This window comes from Balaenoptera physalus (genome assembly GCF_965194825.1).
Source record: "Balaenoptera physalus genome assembly, chromosome: 2".
Taxonomy (NCBI): Eukaryota; Metazoa; Chordata; class Mammalia; order Artiodactyla; family Balaenopteridae; genus Balaenoptera; species Balaenoptera physalus.
In genome coordinates, this window is record NC_138883.1 from 146,102,405 (window position 1) to 146,129,164 (window position 26,760).

General features: G+C 43.4%; 1 protein-coding gene across 5 annotated transcripts in view; it reads right to left on the reverse strand.

The window, feature by feature from the left end:
• CFAP161 (cilia and flagella associated protein 161) overlaps positions 1-23,135 on the reverse strand; it is a 59,907-nt gene extending 36,772 nt beyond the window's left edge. For 3 of the 5 annotated variants that reach the window (XM_082448848.1, XM_082448851.1, XM_082448847.1), the window contains exons 1-3: positions 20,106-23,135; positions 8,401-8,442; positions 3,701-7,508 (exon numbers count right to left, since the gene is read on the reverse strand). The gene's annotated coding sequence lies outside the window, so the exon portion shown is untranslated. The remainder of the gene's footprint in view (positions 1-3,700; positions 7,509-8,400; positions 8,443-20,105) is intronic. The other 2 variants (XM_082448850.1, XM_082448849.1) reach the window with 1 other exon arrangement.
• Positions 23,136-26,760: the final 3,625 nt, after the last annotated feature.

Consider the following 26,760-nt stretch of genomic DNA (forward strand, 5'->3'; position numbering starts at 1 on the left):
CCTGGGCAACTCAGTTGTTCCCAGTGGAAAGCATGTGTGCATTAGCAAGTGGTACCTCCTTGGGGGCATCTCTCACCTGGGCTCATCTGTGCTGTCTCTCCCCTCAGGGACAGTGAGTCTTGCCTTACTTTCTTGCATGTACCTCATGCTATGACCTCATAGAACTCTCACAGTGTTCTCAAGAGCTTCTTGAAGGACACTTCATTTCTACATCCCCAACATTCAGCATAAGGCCTGGCTCAATAAAGACTAATAAATAGGGACTTCCCTGGTGGCACAGTAGCTAAGACTCTGCACTCCCAATGCAGGGGGCCCAGGTTTGATCCCTGGTCAGGGAACTAGATCCCACATGTGTGCCGCAACTAAGAGTTCACATGCCACAACTGGGGAAGCTGCATGCTACAACTAAGGAGCCGGCGAGCCGCAACTAAGGAGCCCACCTGACGTAACTAAGACTCAGTGCAACCAAATAAATAAATAAATATTTTTTTAAATACATACAAAAAAAAAGACTAATAAATAAATTAATCAATAAGCTACATTGACTCCATCTGGGGAAGAAGGAGAGATAAGTTCTCCCAAAGCATTGGCTCCTCCTTTCCCATAAACAAGGGTACTGCCTTCCTGGTCCTGAGCCAAGACACATCCTCTTAAGACCCATGATCAAGACCTGCCCTCACCTTAAATATTGGGTTGGCCAAAAAGTTCGTTTGGGTTTTTCCAGAGGGGGAAAATACCACCTACTGAAGTTGTCCAATGTCATTTAACTGTAGGCTGTCCCAGACTCACCCTCAACTGTCCCATCACCTGGGTACCCACCTTTCAGGTAATCACAATTGCGTTCTCCCTGAGGCCCCTCTCACCACCTTTTCTTTTGTCTCTGTCAGAGGCTGACTTTGTATACCCAGCTCAATGGACTGTACTGACCACAAAATAAAGGAAGTGTCACTTCCTTAAAGAAAATCTTCCATTTTCTTAATGTTGTTTCTAGAACCATAATCCCATCAGCAAAAGGCACCCTTTCATCAACTGCAAGTTTCACTAAGCCCTCATCTTCCCCAATATCTTTAACAGTTTTCCCATAGGCTCCCTGATTTCATGCTTTGGGTTCTCTTCATTGCTCAGTAAGAGGAAAAGGAGTCTCCTTTCCTTGTCTCACCATCCCTGCCTCCATCCTGAAGTCTGCCCCTTCATCACAAGAGCCCTGAGCTGTTCCATTAAGCATGTGATTTTTACCCACAAGCAGAACTCTAGCTTTGTTATTCTGCTCTGCACTCAAGAAACAAAATGAGTAATAACTCCTTGTATAGAAAGTGGTTTCCCTGGAGCCATGCACTTTACGAGGCAGGAATACACACTCCCCCGATCTGCCCCAAACTGCTGTCCCGATAGCATCCGAAACCTTCCCCAACGGGTCATCCGTCATCACATGGCACAGCGTGGCAGCCAATCCCAAAACGGAACTAATAAGAAGTATTCACGGATCGTAAGTGATGGAATCAGAGCCAGAAAGAATCTTACAAATTGTCTGGCCCAGCTCTTTCCATGTTTCAAAGAAGAAACTGAGGGAAAGTGATTTGCCCGGGTCACCCAGCAAGCAAGCAGCAAGGTATGTTTTTAGCTGATTTCCCTCCAGCTATGAAGCCATCATTTTAAGGAATATGCTGGGATGATACCAGATATGCTGGTCACCTTTCTAGTAACCTGAAGAAATGAATGGAGCCTTCTAGAAACTTAGACACAGGAAAGCATTTCTAGCATGTACAGGTGCTATGTGGGCAATGAGGCAGAGTTAGGCAGAAGTTTCTGGAAGAAAATAATGGAAGTAGGGGCAACTCTTGGCAAGGGCAGCCTGCATTCTCATTGTTCTGGGAAGACCTGGGCCATGCCCAGTAGGACACGGTTCAGCTCAGGCCAGAAAAGTCAGCCCTTGCAGGGTGGGAGGGTGGGTGTGAGGGGTTTTGATTTCTGGAGCCAGCACTGTAGATGCCAGGGCCTGGAGAGACTAAAGTGGCTAGAAAGTGCATGTGAGTGTGTATGAGAATGTGTGTGTACGTGTGTGTGTGTGTGCACACGAGTGTGCTCCTGTGGGCATGGTTGGGGAGATCAGAATGTGCAGAGGAAAGAAAAGAGTCAAATGGGAAGAGCCCAGACAGCAGGCGCCCAAGGCATTTGGATTCTCTTCCCTTGGAAAACAAATGTAAGAAACAGCATGGCTGCACTGAAGAAAAAGCAAAGAGAAAACAAAATCCCCCGTAGTCCTATCACTTTGATGTAACAACCACTCTCCTGTTCCCTTCCAATCACTGTCTGAACGCAGACATTTTCACACATTGTTGTCACGGTGTGCAAATCATTTCATAATATATGTTTACTCAATATGGGATACAGTCAGTCCTCCGTATCCACGGGTTTCGCATCTGCAGATTCAACCAACCAAGGATCAAAAATATTTGAAAAGAAAAAAATTCCAGAAAGGTCCAAAGAGCAAAACTTGATTTTGCCCTGTGCTGGCAACTATTTACATAGCATTTACATTGTATTTACAATCATTTACCTAGCGTTTATATTGTATTAGGTATTAAAATATATGGGAGGATGTGCCTAGGTGATACGCAACTACTATGACTTTTTTTTTTTTTGGCTGTGTTGGGTCTTTGTTGCTGCGCATGGGCTTTCTCCAGTTGTGGCAAGCATGGGCTACCGTTCTTTGCGGTGCGCAGGCTTCTCATTACGGTGGTTTCTCTTGTTGTGGAGCACAGGCTCTAGGCACAGCAGTTTCAGTAGTTGTGGCATGCGGGCTCAGTAGTTGTGGCTTGTGGGCTCTAGAGCACAGGCTCAGTAGTTGTGACACACGGGCTTAGTTACTCCGGAGCATGTGGGATCTCCCCCGGCCAGGGATCACACCCGTGTCCCCTGCATTGGCAGGCAGATTCTTAACCACTGCGCCACCAGGGAAGTCCCTATGACATTTTATATAAGGGATTTGATTATCTGTGGATTTTGGTATCCACAGGGATCCTGGAACCAATCCCCTGAGGATATATATGGGACAACTGTATAAGCATTTTTTCCAAGTTGATTGCCCAACTTGGAAGAGAAGATGAAAATGCAGGCACCATCATTTTCTAAATAATTCCCTGAAGGTTGGATATTTAAGATTCCTCACAGATTTTACATAGTAAAACAATGATGAAGGTGGAGCTTTTTCTCCTTACAAATTATTTGTTTAGGATAATTTCCAGGAGTGTAGGTCAAAGATTAGGCAGTGTTTTGAGTCAAACCCGAAAGAGTTCCAACCAATGATACTCCTACCTGTAGCAAGGAGGAGACTCCATTTCACTATAAGACTCTTCAGGCAAGGAAAACGACTATTTTAACAAGACTGTAAAACCCTTGTATGCAAGGACCAAGTCTGGCACCTCCAGCAATGTCTTGCAACACCAAACACATAGTAGATAACCAAGGCTGATCCAGGCTCGTGACACCTGAAGCTAAAATTAAGGAACCATCTTTAAGAGAAAGAATATGAAATCACCAAAACAAAACTAGGTATGAAAGTGACCTTTTCAAACGGGGGGAGGAGTGGGAATCAAAACAAGTCATCATTGTTTAAAGGGCAAAAATGCAACAAATTCACAACACTGAAAAAAATAACACAGTTTTCACTCATTAACTGCCTGACACCCCTCTTTAATACCTTTTTCCCTATGTCTTTGGCTGCATGCTCTTTGGTATCTTCTTCATATGATGACCATCTTCAGTATCCTTTTCTGTAGCAAGAATAGAAAACGAATTCAGTCTTTCCTCTGGCATGGCTGATCAAAATTGTTTATTACTCTTAATGGGTTATAAAAGTTTTTTTCAGCTTCACAACTCATTATTAGTAATATCAGGACTTCCCTGGTGGCGCAGTGTTTAGGAGTCCGCCTGCCAATGCAGGGGACACAGGTTCGAGCCCTGGTCTGGGAGGATCCCACATGCTGCGGAGCAACTAAGCCCCACGTGCCACAACTACTGAGACCGCATGCCACAACTACTGAAGCCCTTGCGCCTACAGCCCATGCTCCACAACAAGAGAAGCCATCGCAATGGTAAGCCTACGCACCAAAAAGAAGAGTAGCCCCCGCTCGCCACAACTAGAGGAAAGCCCGCGCGCAGCTACGAAGACCCAATGCAGCCAAAAATAAATAAATAAATAAATAAATAAAGCAATATCACATAGAGTTTTAGAATTGTAAAATTTGGGAAAACCTCTTGGTCCAATTTCTTTTGAATATGAGAAAAATTCATCTTCATTAATTGATGCTGCTTTTATCATAAGTTTAAACCGGAATTTATTTTCCTGATTTGGGCAGATCCCTTGGAATTGACTGTATTTTACAGTTGCATGTGGAAAATAATCTAGGCCGAGTCTGAGTGTATGTCAAACTTTGTTTCTCTACCGATACCCAGATACGTCCTGTGCTGGTGGCTGTAGGGTATATTCACATGGGGTACAACCCCTGGCCCTACACTTGGTGACAACATAGGGCTGATGAATCAGACAATGAGTGTTCCTAAAAGCCATTCTTCTACAGAGGGTGGGGAGCAACCGATTTAACTCTACTTGGAAGGACTGTGTATCACAAAAATGTATCCCACCAAACCCAAACTACTTGTATCTCTAAGTCAATTACAGATCCCAAGTAGACCTGTCACTCTAACGCCAAGTGACACAAGGGGAAATGAATAGAGAGGAAGATAAAGTGGAAAGAGACAGTCATTCTACCCAAATTTGGTTTAAAATGTCATATTTGTTTAAATTGTGTAAACACACATGACCATGCGAACACATTTCCAGGGCTCCTCCTAGGGCCTTGGAAGGGGTCCATGGGAGGAAGAGTACCTGAGGCTGAAGCTTCATTTGCTTCATCGGTGCATTACTCTGAATTAATTCATACATTTGTTTGATATAGTGAGAATGTTTAATTACCTTAATTGTAGTAGGATGTTCCGTGGAACTTGATTTTTATTGCAACTGAGAAATTCTGCTGAGGAAAAACATAGTTTGCAATTCAAATAATTATCATCCCCCCTGCAGAGATGACTAAGAGGAAGCTGAGTCCCATCACCCACCCTCCCCCCACTCTATCTATCAAGCAGACAATGACCAGGGGACAGGGAAGGAAACTGGAAAATTGGGTGGAATCAGAAGTCACCGAACTATCTGGGAAGTTCTGGGGGTTTTCCACTCCCAATGCCAAATGTTGGGTGGTCCCAGAGCACCACACATAGTGCCTGGGGGGCTTGAAAAGGGGGAAATTGACATCTTCTTCCCATTGAATGGTTGCTTAGTCAGAGTAGTGGTGACATGCTTCCATGCCTATTGGAGTGGGAGGGAAAGAGAACTGGAGAGGAATGGCAGATGGAAAGCGGGTGGGGAGTGGCTGTTTGAATTCCCACAGTCTGGAGGGTCAAGGATACATGGATTTCCAATAGAGGGGCAGACACAACAAGAGCAGTCAAGACCGTCTTCTTGCTTGTATGTCATTCAAAAGGGATGGCCAGCAGATAGAAGAACCTCATCAGTGGGAATCTCTGGATAGATCATCAAGGTCGGAGCTTAGGGGAATAAAAAGAGGTCAGGCCAGGCCAGAATGGATCTCCTATATCAGGGAATTGTGAAGGTCAGAGGCCCCTTCCAAAAGGACCTTCCACAAGACTCATACATGGGCCCCACAGAGGAGCCATTCTCTGAGCACCTGCTACCCAGACAGCCATGATGGAGAAACAACCATCAACAGAGAGAGGGCCCTAGTAGCATCAATCCTCAATGCACTGGAGGAGAAAGTGACCCCGAAGAGGGAGCAGAGGTGTGTAAAAGAGAAGCCCAATCCCATCCACTCCAGGTCGCTCAGGCTGGAGCCAGGCTGGGCAAGGAGGGGAGTGGGCATTCGATTTAACATGATCATGAAGTTTTATACCAAGGCTTCAGATCTGCCTGATATGCCACTAAGGAAAAGGAATGAGAAATTTGTCATAGAACAATTGAAGGCAAAGAGTGGAGGTTCTTAAAAAATTGTCTCTACAGCAAGTTCAGACTGTTCAGTGAATTATTCATAAGCTTGAAGAACTAGGAAAAACAGATTAGGAAATCTGCTGTGGGACAAGAATCATCCTTCTAACAGGTTTCTCTGTTCTCCTCCACATCCCACAGATGTGCTGGCACAAAGCTGTCACTATTATCTTTGGTCTAATGAGTTCCCCAGTTAGTGGAAAAGGGTTTCTCTAACAAATCTCTGGTTTATTCATCAGAGTGATAGTCATAAAAAATGGTGCTTAAGAAAATTGGTGCTTCTAACTTTTATCATACATAAGCCTTCCATACATAGCAGGAAGTTCAGACGTGCAATGATCTTTTCCTCCTTTTGGAGTTCTCTTGAACGTCCAAACAGTGAGAGGCCACATGGTCCAGTGAAAGGGGCGGTGAACCAGTCCTTGGTATACCTGCGTTCCAGGTCCTACCCTGTCGGCTGTCAAGCATAAACTTTCGCCTCTCTGGCAAAGACTTTCCCCAGTCTCAAAGAAGGTGCATGACTTCTCCAGGGTTTCCAGATTAGCGAGAAGCAGACCTACATCTCAGAACTGGGTCTTCTAACTCCAAATGAATTTGCACATACCTCTGTTTTAGCGGCCATTCCTATATGGCGTGCGTCTCTTCTTGGCCTTGGTCTGTAGGCTCTGAAGGATGGTGATGACGTCTTTTCACATTTGTGTACCACACCTGTCAATGTCCCTGGCGTTGAGTGGAAGCTCAGAAAATGTTAAAAGAATGAGTATAAAAGCCATGCACCATGCAAACAGAAACTGCGCCTCAGCATTCACTTAAGTAGCTCCCATGATAACCCACTTAACCTTCAAAGTAAAAGAAAAATGGAAATAGAAAAAAGCAGAAAGTGAAGGATGATGCCTTTCATGGTGTGGTTGACCAGGGATAGCAATAGTATTATTGATAAAATGTACCCATCACCCGGCAACATGCCACCTGTGGCAGGGGAGGAAAAATTTGCCTTAAAGGCTGGCTGCAATCTCAGCCATTTTTGTTTATGTGCTTTATAAGGAGAAGGTGATTCTTTTTGTTTATAAAAACACTTTGATGGGTCTTCTTCAGCTACGAAAGGTGAGCCTAGAGAGAAACTGAGCTGTATAACCTACTGAAGGAATTTGGGGTTGTTCCCTCGCGCAAGAGACAGGGCCTATGGGGGCCCCAAGTTGTAGAGAAGAGGAAAGATAGAGAACCATCTCTGCGGAGAATGGATCCCAGCTATGAGCTAGCGGTCCAGAATCTAGAGGGTTAAATGGTTGTGAGGAGGGCCGGGGTGCGGGGCATGGTGGGGCAGTTATTACTTCTTCTGTGCTGTCCTCTGATCCCATCTATCATCCCCACATCTTTTGTAAATGGCTCTTGTAGATACAGGTGTCATCCGTGGCTTGAGGGATGCAGGGGAAGGAGCTGTCCCATAAGTCTGATAAAGCGAATCAAAGACAACAGCAGTTACAACACCCATTGCAGGAGATTTGGCAAACAGAGTCATGAAAGTACATCAGGTGTGAGAAGTGACTGACAGCATACAAATCCCTCCTCCCAGCCAGGACCCTCGAGACTCCCCAGGGTCTCGAGACTTTCCCACAGGACTCCCCACAGCCTGCAGGAAAGGTGGGTGCCAGCTATTTTCTTTGGCTATCCTAGCAGAGGTTGGTGGGACCTTCACCCTAACCACTTCCGTGGACACCACCTGCTGACTTCCAAGTGCCAGCCCTGCATTTTTTGCCTAAGGGCTTTCTCTCATCACTGTGGCCTTTGTGACCAACATGGCAGCAGCATGGAAGAACAAGGGAAATTAATGTACACCCTCCTGCCCCTCTGATAACCGTCATCTAATGAGTGAGGAGAGCCAGGGCATAAATACCCCAGCTCCCTTGCCCCTAGTAGAGGGGATAACTCCGAGGTGTGTTTCTACATTGGCTTCCAGAGTCTCCTGCTGGATTCAGTCTTGGTCATTCTTGGTGACAATGGGCTTGAGAAAGCACCTTTCACTGGCTTTCTTCCCTTCACTGTTTCACTTCCCCACGCCCCTCTCTTCACCTCCCAAATAAAATACCTGCACCAAAATCCTTGTCTCGGGATCGACTTCTGCTGGAACCCAAACTAAGACAGATATCACATTAAAGAGTAGCCCTGCAAAGCTGAAGGGCTGGGCAACACCCAGAGGACACCTGGGAAACCTGGCGATGCAGGAAGCCCTCAGATGCCACGTCAGCATCAAACAAAAATTTGGTGGAACATACGTGTGTGAATGTTTCTGTAAGAGTGCCCTTAAGTGCCCAAACGCGAATCTCTTTCCACCTGCAAACAACCTTAAGCATTCTTTCTTGCTGTGTGAAGCATCTGCTCCTCTCCTAAAAAAAAAAAAAATCCATTAAAGGAAGCCAGTTAGAATCCATGGTATGTTTATTCCTAACAATTTGATCTGGCCAAAAGGTCTGGAGAACAAGAATCACCCAGCTTGGCCATATCTGTTCCTTGGGTACTTGATCTTAAGAGTCTCTGGAGGGACTTCCCTGGCAGTCCAGTGGTTAAGACCCCACGCTTCCACTGCAGTGGCTGCGGGTCCAATCCCTGGTCGGGGAACTGACATCCCACGTGCCGCTCGGAAAGTCCAAAAAAAAAAAGTCTCTGGAGGCTCCTCCATGCTCGTCTCTGTCAATACAAAGAACAGGCCCTAGAGGAAGGCCAGACACGGTAAGGGTGGAGGAAAATGGCTTGACTGCACCACGCACGAAAAGTTCCTGCAAAGGGACCCTGTTGCCATCTTGTCCCAGCCTCTCTGATCTTCTAACCACGTTTATTCTCTGCACCTCTCTCAGGCTACCTCAGGGTATGGGAAAAGCCGCTGAAATCCACAGTGTTGTCTCGATGCGCTGCGGATCTGAACACTGGCCAGTGCCTGGCTGGGCGCTCCCACAGTGTTGCTTGGCCATCCTGCCTTCTGAATGCATCCACCATGGGGTTCCATCTGGCAGCATTCCAACCGTCTCCCCTCTTCCACTTCAGAATTCCTCGCTCTCTGTGCCAGTCTCCCCATCCCTCCCTCCTGCCTCTTCTCCAGTGCCCACCCTCCAGCATCCCGCCCTCCAGTTGCTCCCTTTCACCGACTTTGTCTCTTTTCTCTCTGGTTGAATCCAAACCACTCCCTCCCTCCTCTTCAGCTCTCCCCGCTCTCCCACCAGCTCTCCCACCAAGACCATGGGGCCCCGAGAGCTCCCATTAGGCGTCACTTCTTTCCTTAGCCTGCTGGAGCCCTCTCCTCACCACACAACCAGCTCGCTCATCAGGAACTGCTGAGCCCACATCGGTACCAGCTGAAGCGTCTGCCACCTCTGCTCCTTCACCCAGCAAGAACCCAGCCAGAGGCAAATGAGACAACTGCACAAGTCAACACGCTTACTTTTTATTCCTTATAGTTTCTGGGCCATATCTCTGAGCAACTTCCTAATCACAGCTAACTTTCACTCCTCTCATTTCTTATCCACTGCCCCAGTGAATGTACTTTTTGAGAAGCACGTTGGTTCCTTTCTCCTGGTAGGACACGGCCCTGAGATCTGGTGGAATCACTTACCAGGCATGAAAATAACACCTATTATTCACTAACAGTCACTGAGACTGAGAGACTATTAGGGAGACGAATGAACCATAAGCAGGGGCTGGTGTGGATCTATATTTCATGCCAAGAGTCCCCTTGAAATAGATCATTGGGCAATCCATGGCCACTTGACTTTATTGATACCTTACTCCCTTCTAAAACATACAGTTTTCTTGGAGAACAGAGCGTTCACAACAGTTCAGTCACTTTGGAACCCACCGCATGGTTCCATTTCCTTTTACTCTTCAATTAAGTGAGACTATGGCCCCAAAAGAAGTGGTTAGACCTCCTACACTGTTGGTGGGAATTCAAACTGGCACAGCCACTATGAAGAACAATATGGAGGTTCCTCAAAAAATTAAAAATAGAGTTGCCGTATGATCCAGCAATTCCACTGCTGGACATATATCCCGACAAAACTAGAATTCAAAAAGATACATGCACCCCTATGTTCATTGCAGCACTATTTACAATAGCCAAGACATGGAAGCAACCTAAATGTCCATCAACAGATAAATGGATAAAGAAGATGTGGTACATATATACAATAGAATACTACTCAGCCATAGAAAAGAATGAAATAACGCCATTTGCAGCAACATGGATGGACTTAGAGATTATCATACTGAGTGAAACAAGTCAGAAAGAGAAAGACAAATACCATATGATATCATTATAAGTGGAATCTAAAATACAACACAAATGAACGTATACAAAACAGAAACAGACACACAGACATAGAGAATAGACTTGTGGTTGCCCAGGGGGAGGAGGGGTAGGGGAGAGATGGATTGAGAGTTTGGGACTAGCAGGTGCAAACTATTATATATAGAATGGATAAACAACAAGGTCCTACTGTGTAGCACAGGGAACTATATTCCATATCCTGTGATAAACCATAATGGAAAAGAAAAAAAAGTAGTTAGAGCCTAGGAAGGGACAGACAAAAGGTGACCACCTGTGCAACAAATAATCAGGACAAAACTCAGAGAAGGGTGATTTGGGTCAGGTCCTAATGCTCCTACTCAAATTTCATAATAACTTTAGGCAGATCATTTAATTTCTCTGAGCTTAGCTTTCATATCTGTAAAATGAATGTAAGCCAAAGGTTTCCAATTCCAGTCTTTTCCAACTTTTCTGGGTCCCTCATTCCTCTGATATTCAAGCTGAATGGCTTGAGCTCCCAGACCCTAAATTATGAGAAATCAATCAGGGCCTTCCCCAAGAGTTCTTCACATCCCCCCCTTCTTTCCGTGGAGTCAGCAAACATTTTATTGAGCATCTACTATGTGCCAAGTACATTCAAGCAGAGAACAAGACAAAGGAATCCTGCAGGTATACATAAGCCCCCCTGCTCTTCTCTATTTCTGGGGATAACTTAGGAAACCCAAATTTCTCCCACATGATCAGGCAGAGCAATTCAGTGCTTCCTTCAACTCATCCCTGCCACCCAGGCTGTGCTCAGAGGGCTTTGTCTTTCTCCACCTCATCTCATCAAGGTGTTTCCTCAAAAGAAATCATCACTTCTTTTTCTTTTTTAATGGCTGTTTCGGGTCTTAGTTGTGGCACGCAGGATCTTCGTTGAGGCATGCGGGCTCTTCTTTGCAGTGTGTGGGCTTCTCTCTAGTTGTGGCGTGTGGGTTTTCTCTCTCTATTTGAGGCACACCAGCTCAGTAGTTGTGGCGCGCGGGCTTAGTTGCCCTGCGGCATGTGGGATCTTAGTTCCCCAACCAGGGATTGAACCCGTGTCCCCTGCATTGGGAGGCAGATTCTTTACCACTGGACCACCAGGGAAGTCCCAATCATGACTTCTTATGAAACATGCCACTCACTCTCCAAGAAGGCAGACAGTTTTTGTCTTAAATGGAAACCAATATATTTCCTAATGTGAGGGCAGGAGAGCACTGGTGAGCTTTACAAAAATATAAAGTAACGTATATGTATATGTATATGGAGGGTTTCAGTCACTTTCTCAAAGTCTAATGTTATAATTTCCCCATGTCCTGAAGCTCTGTTCTCCCCCTTTCTTAACCTGCCAGGGAACTACGCAGTTTGACCAGACAGAATAAATTGAACCTTATGGGAACACTTCTTTGCAAAGAAATCTTGTAGGAGGGGTGATCTGGATAAACGCGACTCTAGGCCCCAGACTTAGGATGAGTTAGGCTAGTGTTGGCTTCCAAACAGAGACAAACTCTTCCAAATACTTCAGGGGCTGAACTTAACACCTGACAGGACACAGGGGAGCTCTTGACTCCCACATGACAGAGGCTAATCAACGTCCCAAAAGAAACACAGCAATTCCCTTCTTCAAAGGGATCCTGTGTTCTGTTTCTCTTTACACACAATAATAGTTTCGATTGTAATTTGAAAAGGCAGAGACCAAAGGGAACTCCAGGGACTGCCTTGGCTTTGGACCTCATTAAATAGCTCTGATTTCTTTCTCCTTTGCTTAAGTAGATAATAATATTGCCAATAAATACAGCCCAGAGCATCCTCTGCCAAAAACTGGATTAGACAGTATTTTAATAAAGTAAAAAATTATGTTCAGGAATAGAAAATTTTACATTTCACAGAAAATGAGAGTCCACGGACGACGGGAAACTGGCCTCCAGCCATGAGTGATGTGAAGATGGGAACAACAGAGTTATTGAGCACAGGTAGTTCGTAGCAAAGGAAAACAGCCACGCCACGAACAAGTGCAGCCAGAAGGATGAAGGAATGGCAGAGTCTGTAAACGTTCCAAATGGAAAGGCAGGCATTGCTGTGGGAGGGACTAGCCTTGAAACCGACATGTAGAATCCTTGGAAGGGTCTGAAGAAAAGAAAAAAAGCCCAGTACATTGACCTCCTTCTTCAAAATAAGTAATTCAATTCATTTCAATCTTATTTAACCATCCCAGTCAAGACCAAGATTTGATTGCGGTTGCCAAGGGGGAAGGGTTTGGGGGAGGGATGGAGTGGGAGTTTGGGATTAGCAGATGCAAACTATTATATATAGAATGGATAAACCACAAGGTCCTACTGTATAGCACAGGGAAATATATTCAATATCCTGTAATAAACCATAATGGAGAAGAATATGAAAAAGAATATATATATGTACTACTGAATCACTTTGCTGTACAACAGAAACTAACGTTGTAAATTGACTATACTTCAATAAAAAGAAAGACCAAGGAATGAATAAAGATGTGGTACATATACACAATGGAATATTACTCAGCCATAAAAAGGAATGAAATTTTGTCATTTGCAGAGATGTGGATGGACCTAGAGACTGTCATACAGAGTGAAGTAAGCCAGAAAGAGAAAAACAAATATTGTATATTAACGCATATATGTGGAATCTAGAAAAATGGTATAGATGATCTTATTTGCAAAGCAGAAATAGAGACACAGACATAGAGAACAAACGTATGGATACCAAGAGAGGAAGTGGGGCGTGGGATGAAATGGAGATTGGGATTGACATATGTATACTACTATATATAAAATAGACAACTAATGAGAAAAAAAAAAACAAGATTTGAGTTTGTGTTTAATTTTCCTACTCCCCCAAATTTCAATGAAACGACAAAAAACATTGCTTTAATCTGGGAAATACCACATGAGCAGTAGTACCTTGGGAAAGGTGAGCTCTTAGCAGCATTCCATCCAGTGAATTAAACCTCTACATGCTGGAGAGCTGTAGGGCTCAGTCCCAACCCCTTTACCACCAATACTGACTCTCTAGTCAATACTGACTATCCAGCCCTGGGGCTCTATATGTGATGCAGTCGTCATCCCAGATGGGTCTCCTGTCTTCCTGGACTGCCATCCCTGCCTCCAGTCTGGTCGCCCTACATTCCCCTCCTTCTAAAACCCATGTCAGATCATCTCACTTGCCTCCTCAAACTCAATGATGGCTCACATCCTGATCAGGGTGAAAGACAAAACTTCTTATGAGAATCTATGGGGCCCCACCTGATCTGACCCTGGCTACCTCTGTGACCTAATCTCCTGCTATGCCTCCCTCCATCCCTCCCTCCCTTCACTCCAGCCATACTGATGTTTCTGTTGTTCCTTGAACATGCCAAGCTTTCAGGACCTTTGCCTATGCTGTGTCCTCTGCCTAGAACACTCTTATCCCAGAGACTCATATTTATTACACCTTCATTTCCTTCTGTCTCTGGTTAAATGTCACTTTATCAGAAAAGGTCCCTATTTAAAATAATATTCCCTTCCTTACTTCCCCCGTTCTCTCTTTAACCTGATTTGACTTTTTTCCCACTTAATGTATCCTTATCTATCACTATATTATATATTTGTGTGTTCATTTGCTGTCTGCCTTTCCCTCTAGAATGTAAGTTTTGAGTACTGTATCTGCAACTCTTGGAACCATGCCTGGGCACACTGTAGGTGCTCAATAAATATTTATGAAGGAACAAATGAATGAGTCAATTAATTTACATGCCAGTAGTGTCTTTTTTTTTTTTTCTTGCAATCTACACTTCAGATAGGGCCAAATCGTGTTGAACCTGTGAAAAAGCACTCCCAGGATGGAAGAAGATCAAATCTGCAGCAGACATACAAACACCCCAAGCCTGGATGAGTAGGGGCTGGAGGAGAGAGCCATCCATGGCAAAGTTTCCCTTGAAAATTGCAGAAAGTGCTTGATTCTCTAGGCAGTAAAATAAAAAGACAACTAACAAGAAAAGTAAAAATAACAAGATAAGCAGTGGACGCTGAGACAGGCAGCCCAGATCCCCCTTAAAGACGGATGGACTGAGTCCCCCAGCTGCTGGACATGCTGCCAGTGATCAGCCCTCTTCTGAAAGAGGCTTGGCTGATGACAGCTGCCTTGTCCAAGGCCATACTCCCTTTCTCGGGCTCCTCAATATCCAATGACTGTTAGATGCAGAGGTATGTCACTGACCCCAACTCACAACTCTGAAGGGTCCTCCTAGCTTCAGAGGCCTCTGTGGGGTTGGCTGGGGCTTCTTGAGAATGACTCACAGCCCAGTTTTTCCCTCTGCCCATCCTGCCAAGACATGGAAGCAACCTAAGTGTCCATCAGTGGATGAGTAAATAAAGAAAATGTGCTATCTATATATTATGGAATATCATTCAGCCCTGAGAAAGAAGGAAATCTTGCCATTTGCAACAAAACGGATGGACCTCGAGGGCATTATGCTGAGTGAGATAAGTCAGGAAGAGAAAGACAAATACTGCATGATCTCATTTATATGTGGAATCTAAAAAAGCCGAACTCAGAGAAGCAGAGACTAGAAGAGTGGTTACCAGGAGCTGGGAGGTGGGGAGAGGGGCGTCGGGGGCGGATGGGGAGATGGTGTTTAAGGTCACAAACTTTCAACTAATAGATAAGTCCCAGAGAGCTAATGCACAGCATAGAGATTATAGTCAACAGACTACTATAAACTTCAAAGTTGCTAAGAGACTAGATCTTAAGCATTCTCACCACAAAAAAAGAAACGATAATGATATAAAGTGATGGAGGGGCTAGCTAAAGCTAAGCATGTTGCAATAAATAAACGAGTCAAGTAAATAAATAAACAAGTCAACATGTTGTATACCTTAAACTTACATCATGTTATATGTCAATTATACTTCGATTAACAAAAAGAAAAAAAGACAGGCCTCTCTAAGCTGATCTGTGTTCACAGCTGGAAGAAAGGCAATGTCTCCATGGCCTGGAGGCCCTCAAACGGAGGCTTGCTTCCTTCCCCAGAGCTCCCCAGTCGGCCACCAACAACCAATCGGTGGCCTCTTTTTCTGGGGCCTGTGTTCTCTCCTCCTTGGCTTCCTAAATCCTTGTTTCTCCCCTGCTGTCCGGTCACCACGCGCTGTACGTCTTCCTTAACTGGAGCAGACCTCTAGGCCTTGGCACCTCAAACCCTCCTGAAAACCCCTTCGGTTTACCCACTTCCTTGAACTCTTGATCATGAGTTCCGGAATGTCATCCCACATTTCAAACTCTGCTCTTTTTATTTATTTCTAGGTCAGAAAAAGAAAACAACAACTCTGCCTACCTGCATCACATACCTTGCATCACAGAGATCAAAGTAACCCCCTCTTTAACTCTGTGAATTCCTCACAAGAGAAGAACACAGACAAGAGTCTGGAGACAAACAGGCAGGCTGAGCAACTTGTCCCAGTTTGCCCAGGCTTTCTGGTTTTAGCACCAAAGTCCCACATCTCCGTAACCCCTTTTGTTCCAGAAAAACCAGAACAGTTGGTCACGCTGCGGAGGATCCAAAATCCTCTGGCAGGAAGATAGGGCATCGTCATGATGCTCAGAAGGGCTTGGTGATTAATTGGACAAAGGCCTGGATATCATGGGAATCTTGAAAAAATAGCAGCTAGAAAAAGCTAGATAAAGATTTAATGTAAATATTTCAGTACTGTCAACAACAAGTAGAGCATTTCCCTCAAACAGGCAACAGGAGTAACACTGAAATTCTAGCTCAGAGAATTTGTGAAGTTCCTTGTATTTATTGTAGGTCTATTGTCCACTTTCTCACACTGTATCCTTTGATGAGGATTGCATTGGTCATTTGTTCTTAGATCTTAGTATTAGGAATATCTGGGTTCCACCTGTGTAGCAGGCTTCTGGGTTTCTTAAGGATATTTAATGCTGTTTTCCTTTTTGCATTGGTTGATTATGAGACCAAAAGTCAAATTTGCATTCAACCTTCGAGCAAAATATACAAGATATAAGGCACATATTCTGGACATTATCTTTACCCACAGCTTTATTTTCTTTTTCTTAGTCTTATTGCCTCTTCTAATTTCTTGCATTAGAAAATGTTGCATTCTATTTTTTTTTTCATTCATTCTACAAATATTCATTGAACAGGCACATTTTCAGGGGCTAGGGATGGGAAAATGAGCAAAACCAAGTCCTTGCTTTCATGGAACTGGCATTCTAGTGAGGAAAGTCAGAGCAAAAAACAATAATAAATGCATTAGGTAGTGTCAGGTGTCATGAGGTAGGGGGAGGGGATGCAGAGTGAAGGAGGTGGTAAGAGGCAGCTATCCTAGGTGGGTGGTCTGGGAAGGCCTCTTGGATAAGGGACATTTGAGCAAAGGCACAAGAGGACTGAATCAGTGAGCATCAACGCTATCTGGAGGAAGACTGATCTGAGCAGAGGAAAGAATAAGTGCAAAGGCCCTATCACAAAAAACCGTTGGCATATTTCAGCACCAGCTAAGAATCCAATTTAGCTGCAGGTAAATAAGTAAGGAGGAGAATTGGTAGGACTTGAGGTCAGAGAGTAGCCGAGCCAGATCAGAAAGGATGTTGTAGACTCTGGAAAAGACTTTGGGTTTTACTCTGAAGAGAAGGGAGCCATCAGAGGGTTTTGAGCAAGGTATGGAATGATCTGACATATATTACAAGAACCATTCTGGCTGCTGTGTTGACAATGGCCTGGAGGAAGGCAAAGACAAAAGCAGGAAGGTCAGAAAGGAGGCAATTGAATGGTCCAGCCAGAAGATGCATACGGGAGGGTAGCAGTGGAAACTGCGGGCAGTATGCAATTCTAGGCACAAGTTTGAAGGTAAGGCCAACAGGACATGCTAAGGGGTTGGATGTGGGGTATGAGGAAAAGAGAAAAGATGAGGATGACTCTGAGAAACTGGAAATGGCATTGAGGGAAGACAGCATGGCATAACACAATGGCTCTCCACCCAGCTAGCCCATTGGAATCATCTGGAGAGCTTGCAAAACCTATCAGTGCCTGCTCCCACCTCCCAGAGAATCTGTTGCATTGGTCTGGGGTGGGGCCCCAGCACTGGGGTTATTTGAAAGCTCCCCAAAGGAGAGAACCATTGGATGAGTACAAAGAACACTGATTAGGCATCAGACCACTTGAGTTCAAATCCCTGCTCTGCCACTTCCTACAGTGAGACTTTGGGTAAGCTTTCACACTTTTAAGCTTTTAAGCTTCCTACAGTGAGACTTTGGGTAAGCTTTCACACTTTTCTTCAACTGCAAAACAACTCTTCAAGACCATAATGAAGAGTAGTAATATACATATAAAGGGCCTAGCATATAGTGGATGTTCAAAAATGGTGGCTGTTACTATTTTTATTGCGTATTTTTAGAATGAGATAAGGTAGAAATAAATGTAAATAATAGGGACTTCCCTGGTGGCGCAGTGGTTAAGAATCTGCCTGCCAATGCAGGAGACACGGGTTCGAGCCCTGGTCCGGGAAGATCCCCCATGCCGCGGAACAGCTAGACCCCGAGTGCCACAACTACTGAAGCCCGTGCACCTAGAGCCCGTGCTCTGCAACAAGAGAAGCCACTGCAATGAGAAGCCCGCGCACTGCAACGAAGAGTAGCCCCCGCTCGCTGCAACTAGAGAAAAGCCCGCACACAACAACAAAGACCCAAAGCAGTCAAAAATAAAAAAATAAAATAAGTAAGTAAATAAATAAAAACTTTTAAAAAATGCAAATAATAAAGAAGAGGGACTGCATGACTCTACCTTCCCCAAATTGGTTGGACTATCCTATCCGTTAATGACTGCTTCCCTACCAATAGCTAAAGGGTCATATGCCACTCCTGGGTCAGGAGAATCAGGCAGTGGAAGAAATCTCTTCCCAGATCCCCTCTAGTAAAAGGGTATTTGTGGGACTTCCCTGGCAGTGCAGTGGTTAAGACTCCATGCTTCCAATACAGGGGACACGGGTTCGATCCCTGGTCAGGGGACTAAGATCCCACATGCCGTGTGGCGCGCCCAAAAAAAAAAAAAAACGGTATTTCTCAGGCGGTGCCACATCCACACTTCCCTGCCCAGTCATGTGACTCGATGCTGTTGGTGATAAGCTCAATAAATGAGCCTCTACTGTCCACATGGCTTAAGATCTAGGGGAATAGCAAGTAAAGATACACATGGCAAGGAAAAAAAGGCAAGGTGAACAAGCCCGAGGGACCTTGAGGGATTGATTCCTCAACCAATCACGAGGACCAGGACTGGCTTGGGTCCCCATGGATGGTTTGCAGAGGCTTTGAGGAGAAGCAGACTAGCTCCTCATGGCTCTTGCTAGTCACAGCATCCTGACGCCGCCAACCCTTCATGCATATTGGGATCCTCCTCTGCAAGGGAACTCTGAATGAATCCTTCCTTCACCTGCTCCTTGTTCTCTCAAGCATCCACCTTAATTACCATTTTTTAAATTCAAATACCAAAAATAAAAACCATGCTCACTAAAGCAATAGGAGTCACATTGAAATTCTAACTCAGAGAATCTATTCTAACATCTTCCATGACAAAGCAATGACTTAAATCCTTTAGGACTCAGAGGTGTGGAGCCAATGTGAAAATCTGTGATTACATGCAACCCCTCACATCTGTCCCCAAGGAGTAGTCCATTAGTCAGGACTCTGCAGATTCTCCAAACCCAATTCAAATGAGCTTAGTAAAGTTGGAATCTATCAAGTCAATGGTCAAATCATGGGAAAGGCAGGGTGGAGCCAGCTTCAGAAATTAGTGGAACCCTGAACTCTTTTTTTCCTCTCGTGGCTTATTATGTTGGTTTCATCCCCTTCTGATTCACTTTTCACATTGACCACAGCACTCTGACATTAAGAAAATCAGGCTTCTCTCTTCCAGATCCCATTTGAAAAACCCCATAAGAGGACTGTGTTTTCCCTGGCTTGGATCATGTGTTCAACTTTTTGGGCAGGAGGTCAAGTTCTGTTAGCATATGATGAAGAAAAGTGCTGAGCAGACAAAAGCAGTAGATGTCCACTACAATTCCCTGCAGTCACAGCCCATGTTTATACAGTCACTGGTCCCTGAACTGTACTTTCTGGCTATAGTGGCCACAGAAGCATAAGATCTGGGTCCAATCTCGTAAATATCCAAGATTCCTTCATCTCTGTTCCATCCTCAGAGACTCATGAGTCCTTTCTCAAGCAGGCATGAATCTATACAACTGAGTCATTTTTTTACAAAACACTTTGTCTGGATGCTGAATTTTTATCTAAACAAATTGTTTCAGGTGGTTACAGGATGACTAAAAGTCATCGCTATGGATTACAAGTCAACGTTCCTTCACTGATTCCAGACCAATGCAGGAGCATCTCTGCCATGAAGAGCATTTATGATCATTTGCTGCCTTTACACTAACTTCCACAAACTCAGTTTCCTTAACTTTGGAAAGCGCAAACTTCCAAAAATGATGACAAAGGGAAAAAATGGAAGATGCTGGAGCAATTAGGCATAAATCCCAACTTCTCTCCTCTGCCTTCCAAGCTGGTGGGAAAGAGAGAAAGCTGGGTGGGTTGCAGAGAAGCTTGGGAATTCTCACTAATATCCTCCAACTTGGAGTGAAGTTCACCTAAGCCGGTGATTGCATAGCCTGGGGAAAATGTGCAAAACCCTTGCCAGTAGGAGCCCTGACTTACCACCTGGGCAGCCAGTGGAGCTGGAAAGAGGTCTAAGGCTGCCAAAACAGTCTCCAGGCGCAGAGCTGAGTTGGGAAAATGACGTGAAGGTCAAAGATGGGTCTCCCACCGCCAGGAAACAGATGCACACCCTCCGGCTTGCTGAGTGAGCCCTGGAAAGGTCCAGTAAACATTTCAGATCAAAGTCAAGTCCAGGCCTTGGGGCAAGGCTGCCCACAAACTGACATCTCCCTCCCCACGCCGCGCCCTCAGGCCACAGGAAGGCAGAGGATACAGTGAGCTATTCTCAGACTGTAGCTATGATGGGTAGGCCAACGGGCTCAGACAATTTGGGAAGGGGAAAAAGTTCTGGAAAGAATAAAAGAGGTACTAATAATAAGCATCAACGCCCAATATTTGCACAGGTGAATTCTGTCACCCTTCCAAAGAACACATCATTCCCTTCCAGAGCCATGAATACCTGAAAAGGACAGAACAAAAAGAAAACGGAGGAGTCACAAATTCAAATGACTTCACAGACCAGACAGGTGACTAAAATGGGTGACACTGACTGACTGAAAATACGGAGCGCACACTTGTGAGTGCTGGGTCCTGCAGGGATTGGAGAGGATGTCCACTTTAAAGGTGGCCACCACTCCAATCCCCAGACAGTCTTTTCCATGCAGAGACTCAGGTTCACAGGATCGACCTGGTTTTTCAAGAAGAGCTGGATTTTTATGTTTAACCCCCCAATTCTGAAATATTAAAGGCCAAACAAAATTTATCAGCCACCTGGATGTGAATCATGATCTAACAGTTTTCCAATCCCTCCCCACTGACAAACTGTACTTACAGATATTGACCTAAAGTATTTTTTTTAATCAGCAAATATGTTTTAGCAGTACATTAGAAGAATAATTTTAAATGACCAAGTGGACCCATACTTGGAATAAATATCTAGTCAGTATTAGGAAATCTATTAATATAATACATTATATTAACAGATCAAAGGAGAGAAAGCATAAGACTACCCCAATAGGCACTTGACACACTCCAATATACATTCTTGATTTTTTAAAACAAAAATAACCCTTAGTAGAACAGAAATGCTTAGATTTCCTAGACTGCTTGGGACTTTTGATTGCAAGAGATAAAACCCAACTCAGTATCGTAAGAAAAACACATAAAAGGAATTTTTTTTTTAATTGACTCACATATGTGAAAAGTCCAGGTGTATCTTTGCTTTAGGCCTGGCTGGAAACCAGAGCTTAAACAGGTCAGAACTGACTAGTTTGCCATGACACCTCTACTCTCTTCATGTTGGCCTCATTCTCTCCAACTACATGTGGGTTTCTCCTTGTAGCTAGAAAAGATGACTGCAAGAAGCTCTCACCTAATTCATATTTAAAGTTTGTAAGAGGGAATTCCCTGGAGGTCCCATGGTTAGGACTCCACACTTTCACTGCCAAGGGACCGGGTTCAATCCCTGGTGAGGGAACTAAGATCCTGAAAGGCGTGGCACGGCCAAAATAAATTAATTAATTAAGTTGGTGAGTAGCAAGAAAAAGAAAGAATGTCTCTCCCCACAGTTTTAGTAGGAAAGTTCCAAGGTGGATTCTAGTTGACTTAGCTTGGGACACATGTATATATTGTAAATCCTATATCTAGTAAGGGACTTGTATCTAGAATATATAAAGAACTCTTAAACTCAATAATAAAATGACAAATAACCCAATTAAAAACTGGGCTAAGGATCTGAATAGACACTTCTACAAATAGCAGTTAAGTACATGAAAAGATATTCAACATTATTAGTCATTACAGAAATGAGACTCAAAACCACAGTGAGATGCCATTTCACACCCACTCTAGTCAAAAAGACAGGCAATAAAAAGTGTTGGCAAAAATGTGGAAAATTGGAACCTTCATACACTGCTGGTGGGACTGTAAAATGGTGTAGCCACTTTGGAAATCAGTTTGGCAGTTCCTCAAAAAGTGAAACTCAGAGTTACTAGAAGACCCAACAATTCCACTCCTAGGTATGTACTCAAGAGAAATGAAAACACATGTCCACACAAAAACCTGGACACAGATCTTCATAGCAGCATCATTCATAATAGCCAAAAAGTGAGAACAATCCAAATTTCCTTCAACAGATGAATGGATAAACAAAGTGGTCAATCCATACAACAGACTATTATTCAGTCATAAAAAAGGAATGAAATACTGATTTATGCCACAACATGGATGAACCTCGAAAATATTATGCTAAGTGAAAGAAGCCAGACACAAAAGGTCACATGTTGTCACTAATCTTTAGAGAAATGCAAATCAAAACTACAGTGAGGTATCACCTCACACCAGTCAGAATGGCCATCATCAAAAAATCTAGAAACAATAAATGCTGGAGAGGGTGTGGAGAAAAGGGAACCCTCTTGCACTGTTGGTGGGAATGTGAATTGATACAGCCACTATGGAGAACAGTATGGAGGTTCCTTAAAAAACTAAAAGTAGAACTACCATACGACCCAGCAATCCCACTACTGGGCATATACCCCGAGAAAACCATAATTCAAAAAGAGTCATGTACCACAATGTTCATTGCAGCTCTACTTACAATAGCCAGGACATGGAAGCAACCTAAGTGTCCATCGACAGATGAATGGATAAAGAAGATGTGGCACATATATACAATGGAATATTACTCAGCCATAAAAAGAAACGGAATTGAGTTACTTTTAGTGAGGTGGATGGACCTAGAGTCTGTCATACAGAGTGAAGTAAGTCAGAAAGAGAAAAACAAATACCGTACGCTAACACATATATATGGAATCTAAAAAAAAAAAAAAAGTGGTTCTGAAGAACCTAGGGGCAGGGCAGGACAGGAATAAAGATGCAGAATGGGCTTGAGGAGATGGGGAGGGGAAAGGGTAAGCTGGGACGAAGTGTGAGAGTGGCATGGACATATATACACTACCAAATGTAAAATAGATAGCTAGTGGGAAGCAGCCACATAGCACAGGGAGATCAGCTCGGTGCTTTGTGACCACCGAGAGGGGTGGGATAGGGAGGGTGGGAGGGAGACGCAAGAGGAAGGGGATATGGGGATATACGTACATGTATAGATGATTCACTTTGTTATAAGGCAGAAACTAACACACCATTGTAAAACAATTATACTCCAATAAATATGTTAAAAAAAAATTTTTAAAAAGAGTCACATGTTGTATGATTCTATTATGTCCAGCACAGACATAGAGACAGAAAGTAGATTAGTGGTTGCCGGGGGTTGGGGAGGATAGAGGGGTGGGTGTGGAGCTAATGCGTACTGAGTTTCATTCTGGAGTGATGAAAATGTTCTGGAATTAGATCGTGGTGATAGTTGCACAACTTTATGAATATTAAAGTGTACTGAATTAATTATACACTTTAAAAGGGTGAATTTTGTAGTATGTGAACCATATCTTAATAAGAAAATTAATTTTAAAAAATAGAATTTGGGGCTTCCCTGGTGGCGCAGTGGTTGAGAGTCTGCCTGCTAATGCAGGGGACACGGGTTCGAGCCCTGGTCTGGGAGGGTCCCACATGCCGTGGAGCAGCTGGGCCCGTGAGCCACAACTACTGAGCCTGTGGGTCTGGAGCCTGTGCTCCGCAGCGAGAGAGGCCGCGATAGTGAGAGGCCCGCGCACCACGATGAAGAGTGGCCTCCGCTCGCCACAACTGGAGAAAGCCCTCGCACAGAAACAAGGACCCAACACAGCCAAAGATAAATAAATTAATTAATTAAAAAAAAAAAAAAAAGAATTTGATGGGACTTCCCTGGCGGTCCAGTGGATAAGAATCCGCCTTCCAATGCAGGGGATGCAGGTTCAATCCCTGGTTGAGGAACTAAGATCCCACATGCCGCAGGGCAACTAAGCCTGCGCGCTGCAACTACTGAGCCTGCGTACTCTGGAGCCCGTGCACCACAACTAGAGAGAAGCCCACGCTGCAACAAAGAGCCTGTGTGCCACAACAAAAGATCCCACATGCCACAACTAAGACCCGATGCAGCCAAATAAATAAATAAATATTTTTTAAAAAAATAGAATTTGATGACTAGTTACACAATTGATACATAAAAATTAGTAGTTTTCTGTGGAAATAATAGCCTATAATAAACTATAATGGGAGAAAATCTCCCATGTACAATACCAGCTAAAAAGATAAAATACCTAGTAATAAACTAGGCAGGAACTGTGCAGAAACTATATAATGAAATAAAATACAAGTAAATGGAAAGACACATCTTGCTCTTTGACTGAAAATTTCTATTCTTTTCTTAGAGTTATATCTGTGGTCATGAGTTTCCAAATGCAATATCAAAAAGATTATTTCGAAACTTAAGAAGTAAAATGTATCTGGAAAAATATTCATGCAGAATAACACAGGTAATTTCTGAAAAAGAAGAGTAACAGACTGGTAGAGGGAAGGGAAAGAACTATCCCTAAGATATATTATCAAGCTATGATAATAAATATATATATATATATATATATATTTTTACTAAAGACTAGAACAAATGGTTCATAAATAGACTTTACACATAGAATTTAATTTACAATAAAATTGGTATTTCAAATTAATGGGGAAATTAGAAATTATTCCAAAAATGATGTAGAGATAACTAAGTCTTTGGGGAGAATTAAGCTGAATCCCTACTTTACTCTTTATATCAAAATAAATAATTGACAGATCAAAGCTTTAAGCAAAAACTAAACCATAAGATTTAAAATAAAGTATTGGGAATTGTCTTATATTCGCGAAGTGATGAACACCTACTAAGTCCAGAGCCATAAAGAAAGAAAAAAATAAACTGGTTCATATCATTATGTAAAAATGTGTGATTTTCATATAACAAAAAGAAAAATTACCAATAAAACAAAATATATGACAAACTGGGCGAAATATTTGGAGCACATATGAAATAGAGATAATTTTTTTTCACTTATGAAGTATGAATGCAAATCAATTTTTAAAAAGCTTATCAATCTGACTGAAAAGGCAAAGGGTGTGAAGGCAAAGGGTGTGAAGAGACACTTCACAGAAAAATAGATACAAATGACCAAATTAGCATACAAAAGTGTTCAACCTCATTTATAATTTTTTTTTAAAAAGGAAAATTTTTTAAAAGAGATGCCACTTTTCATCCTTCAGATTGGGGAAAATACAAATGCTAGCGAGGGTGTGAGAACATTCGCACTCCTATCACGAGTGCATAAACTGATGCAACATTTTGGAATGGCACTTTTGCAATAGCTACCACATTTCACTTATTTGTGAAACACATGCATGTCCTGCAGCTAGGAATTTGCCCTACAATTACACAGACCAAAGATTACCAAGATATGTGTGTAAGAATGCTCATTGCAGTGCTGTCGGTTATAACAGAGAACAAGGCAAAAGCAAGACAAAATAAATGGAAACAACCAAAGAATCCAGCTGCAAGGAACAGATTAAATAATTCACACTATGTCTTCCTGAACCAGACCAGCATGACCTCTGGTTGGAATTTTTCAGGAGCCTCTAAATGGTTCTTTTTTGGGGCATGGCATGCGGGATCTTAGTTTCCTGACCAAGGATTGAACCCATGTCCCCTGCAGTGGACGTGCGGAATCCTAACCTCTTGACTGCCAGGGAAGTCCCTCTAAATGGTACTTCATGTACCCTCTCTTGTTCCTGCCCACCCCTCCAATCCCAAGTCCATTCCCCATTCTGCAGCCAGAGACATCTTTTCAAAATGCAAATTTTGAAAATTCTGATTGTTTTACACCCACATGCAGCCTGCTTGGTACCTCTTCAAAGGCTTCCCATTGGTCCAAGATAAAACTCAAACGTCTTACCATGGTCTATAAGATGCTGCCATAGAGTGGTCTACCTGCCCCACCAGGCTTATCTTGAGCGGGACTCCAGCCTCAATCTCACTCCCTCAAACTCACAATGTTACCTCCACCCCTGGACCTTTGCACATACTCCACACTCTTCCATCTGCTCCGAGATTTTTATTTGTTATTCTTTGTGAGTTTGTTCATGTGTGGGGGGTATGTCTAAAGCCATACTTTTTATTTTCTACTTTCCTGTAATTAAAAAAAAAACAACTAAGAGATGTTATAAACAATCTTAAGGCAACACCATTATTCCTATTATTTGCTTGGCCTTTCCCCAAAACTATTACATTCTGACATGATCTTAAATTGTTTATTGTCCAGACAGCTAACCCTCCTTTAACCCCTATTTACTGGCATCAGTAATAAGGGTGTCTGCTTGACAAGAGCACTTGTTTCCCTTTTCATTTTCACAGAAAAGAAACTCAGCTGGCGGATGCCTCCTTTGCAGGCCTTCTGGCCAACACCACATATGTTAGGAGCTCGGGGGTAGGGACAAACCCTGCATTGTAATCACAGAGCCTCTGATGGAGCCCATCCAGAGAATCTCCCATCAAACTCCAAGAGATGCATACTTCTTATTGGCTAGTTTGTCTTCAAAGCAAATTTTTGTAAATTGTATCATGGTTTCTCCTTGACAGTCTACCACCAGAAAACAATATGGGGATGGTACCAGATGTAATGTTTTAAATCCTGTTTAATAATTTGGCCAATCTTTTAAAATCACCTATTTAAAGAAAAAGCATAACCAG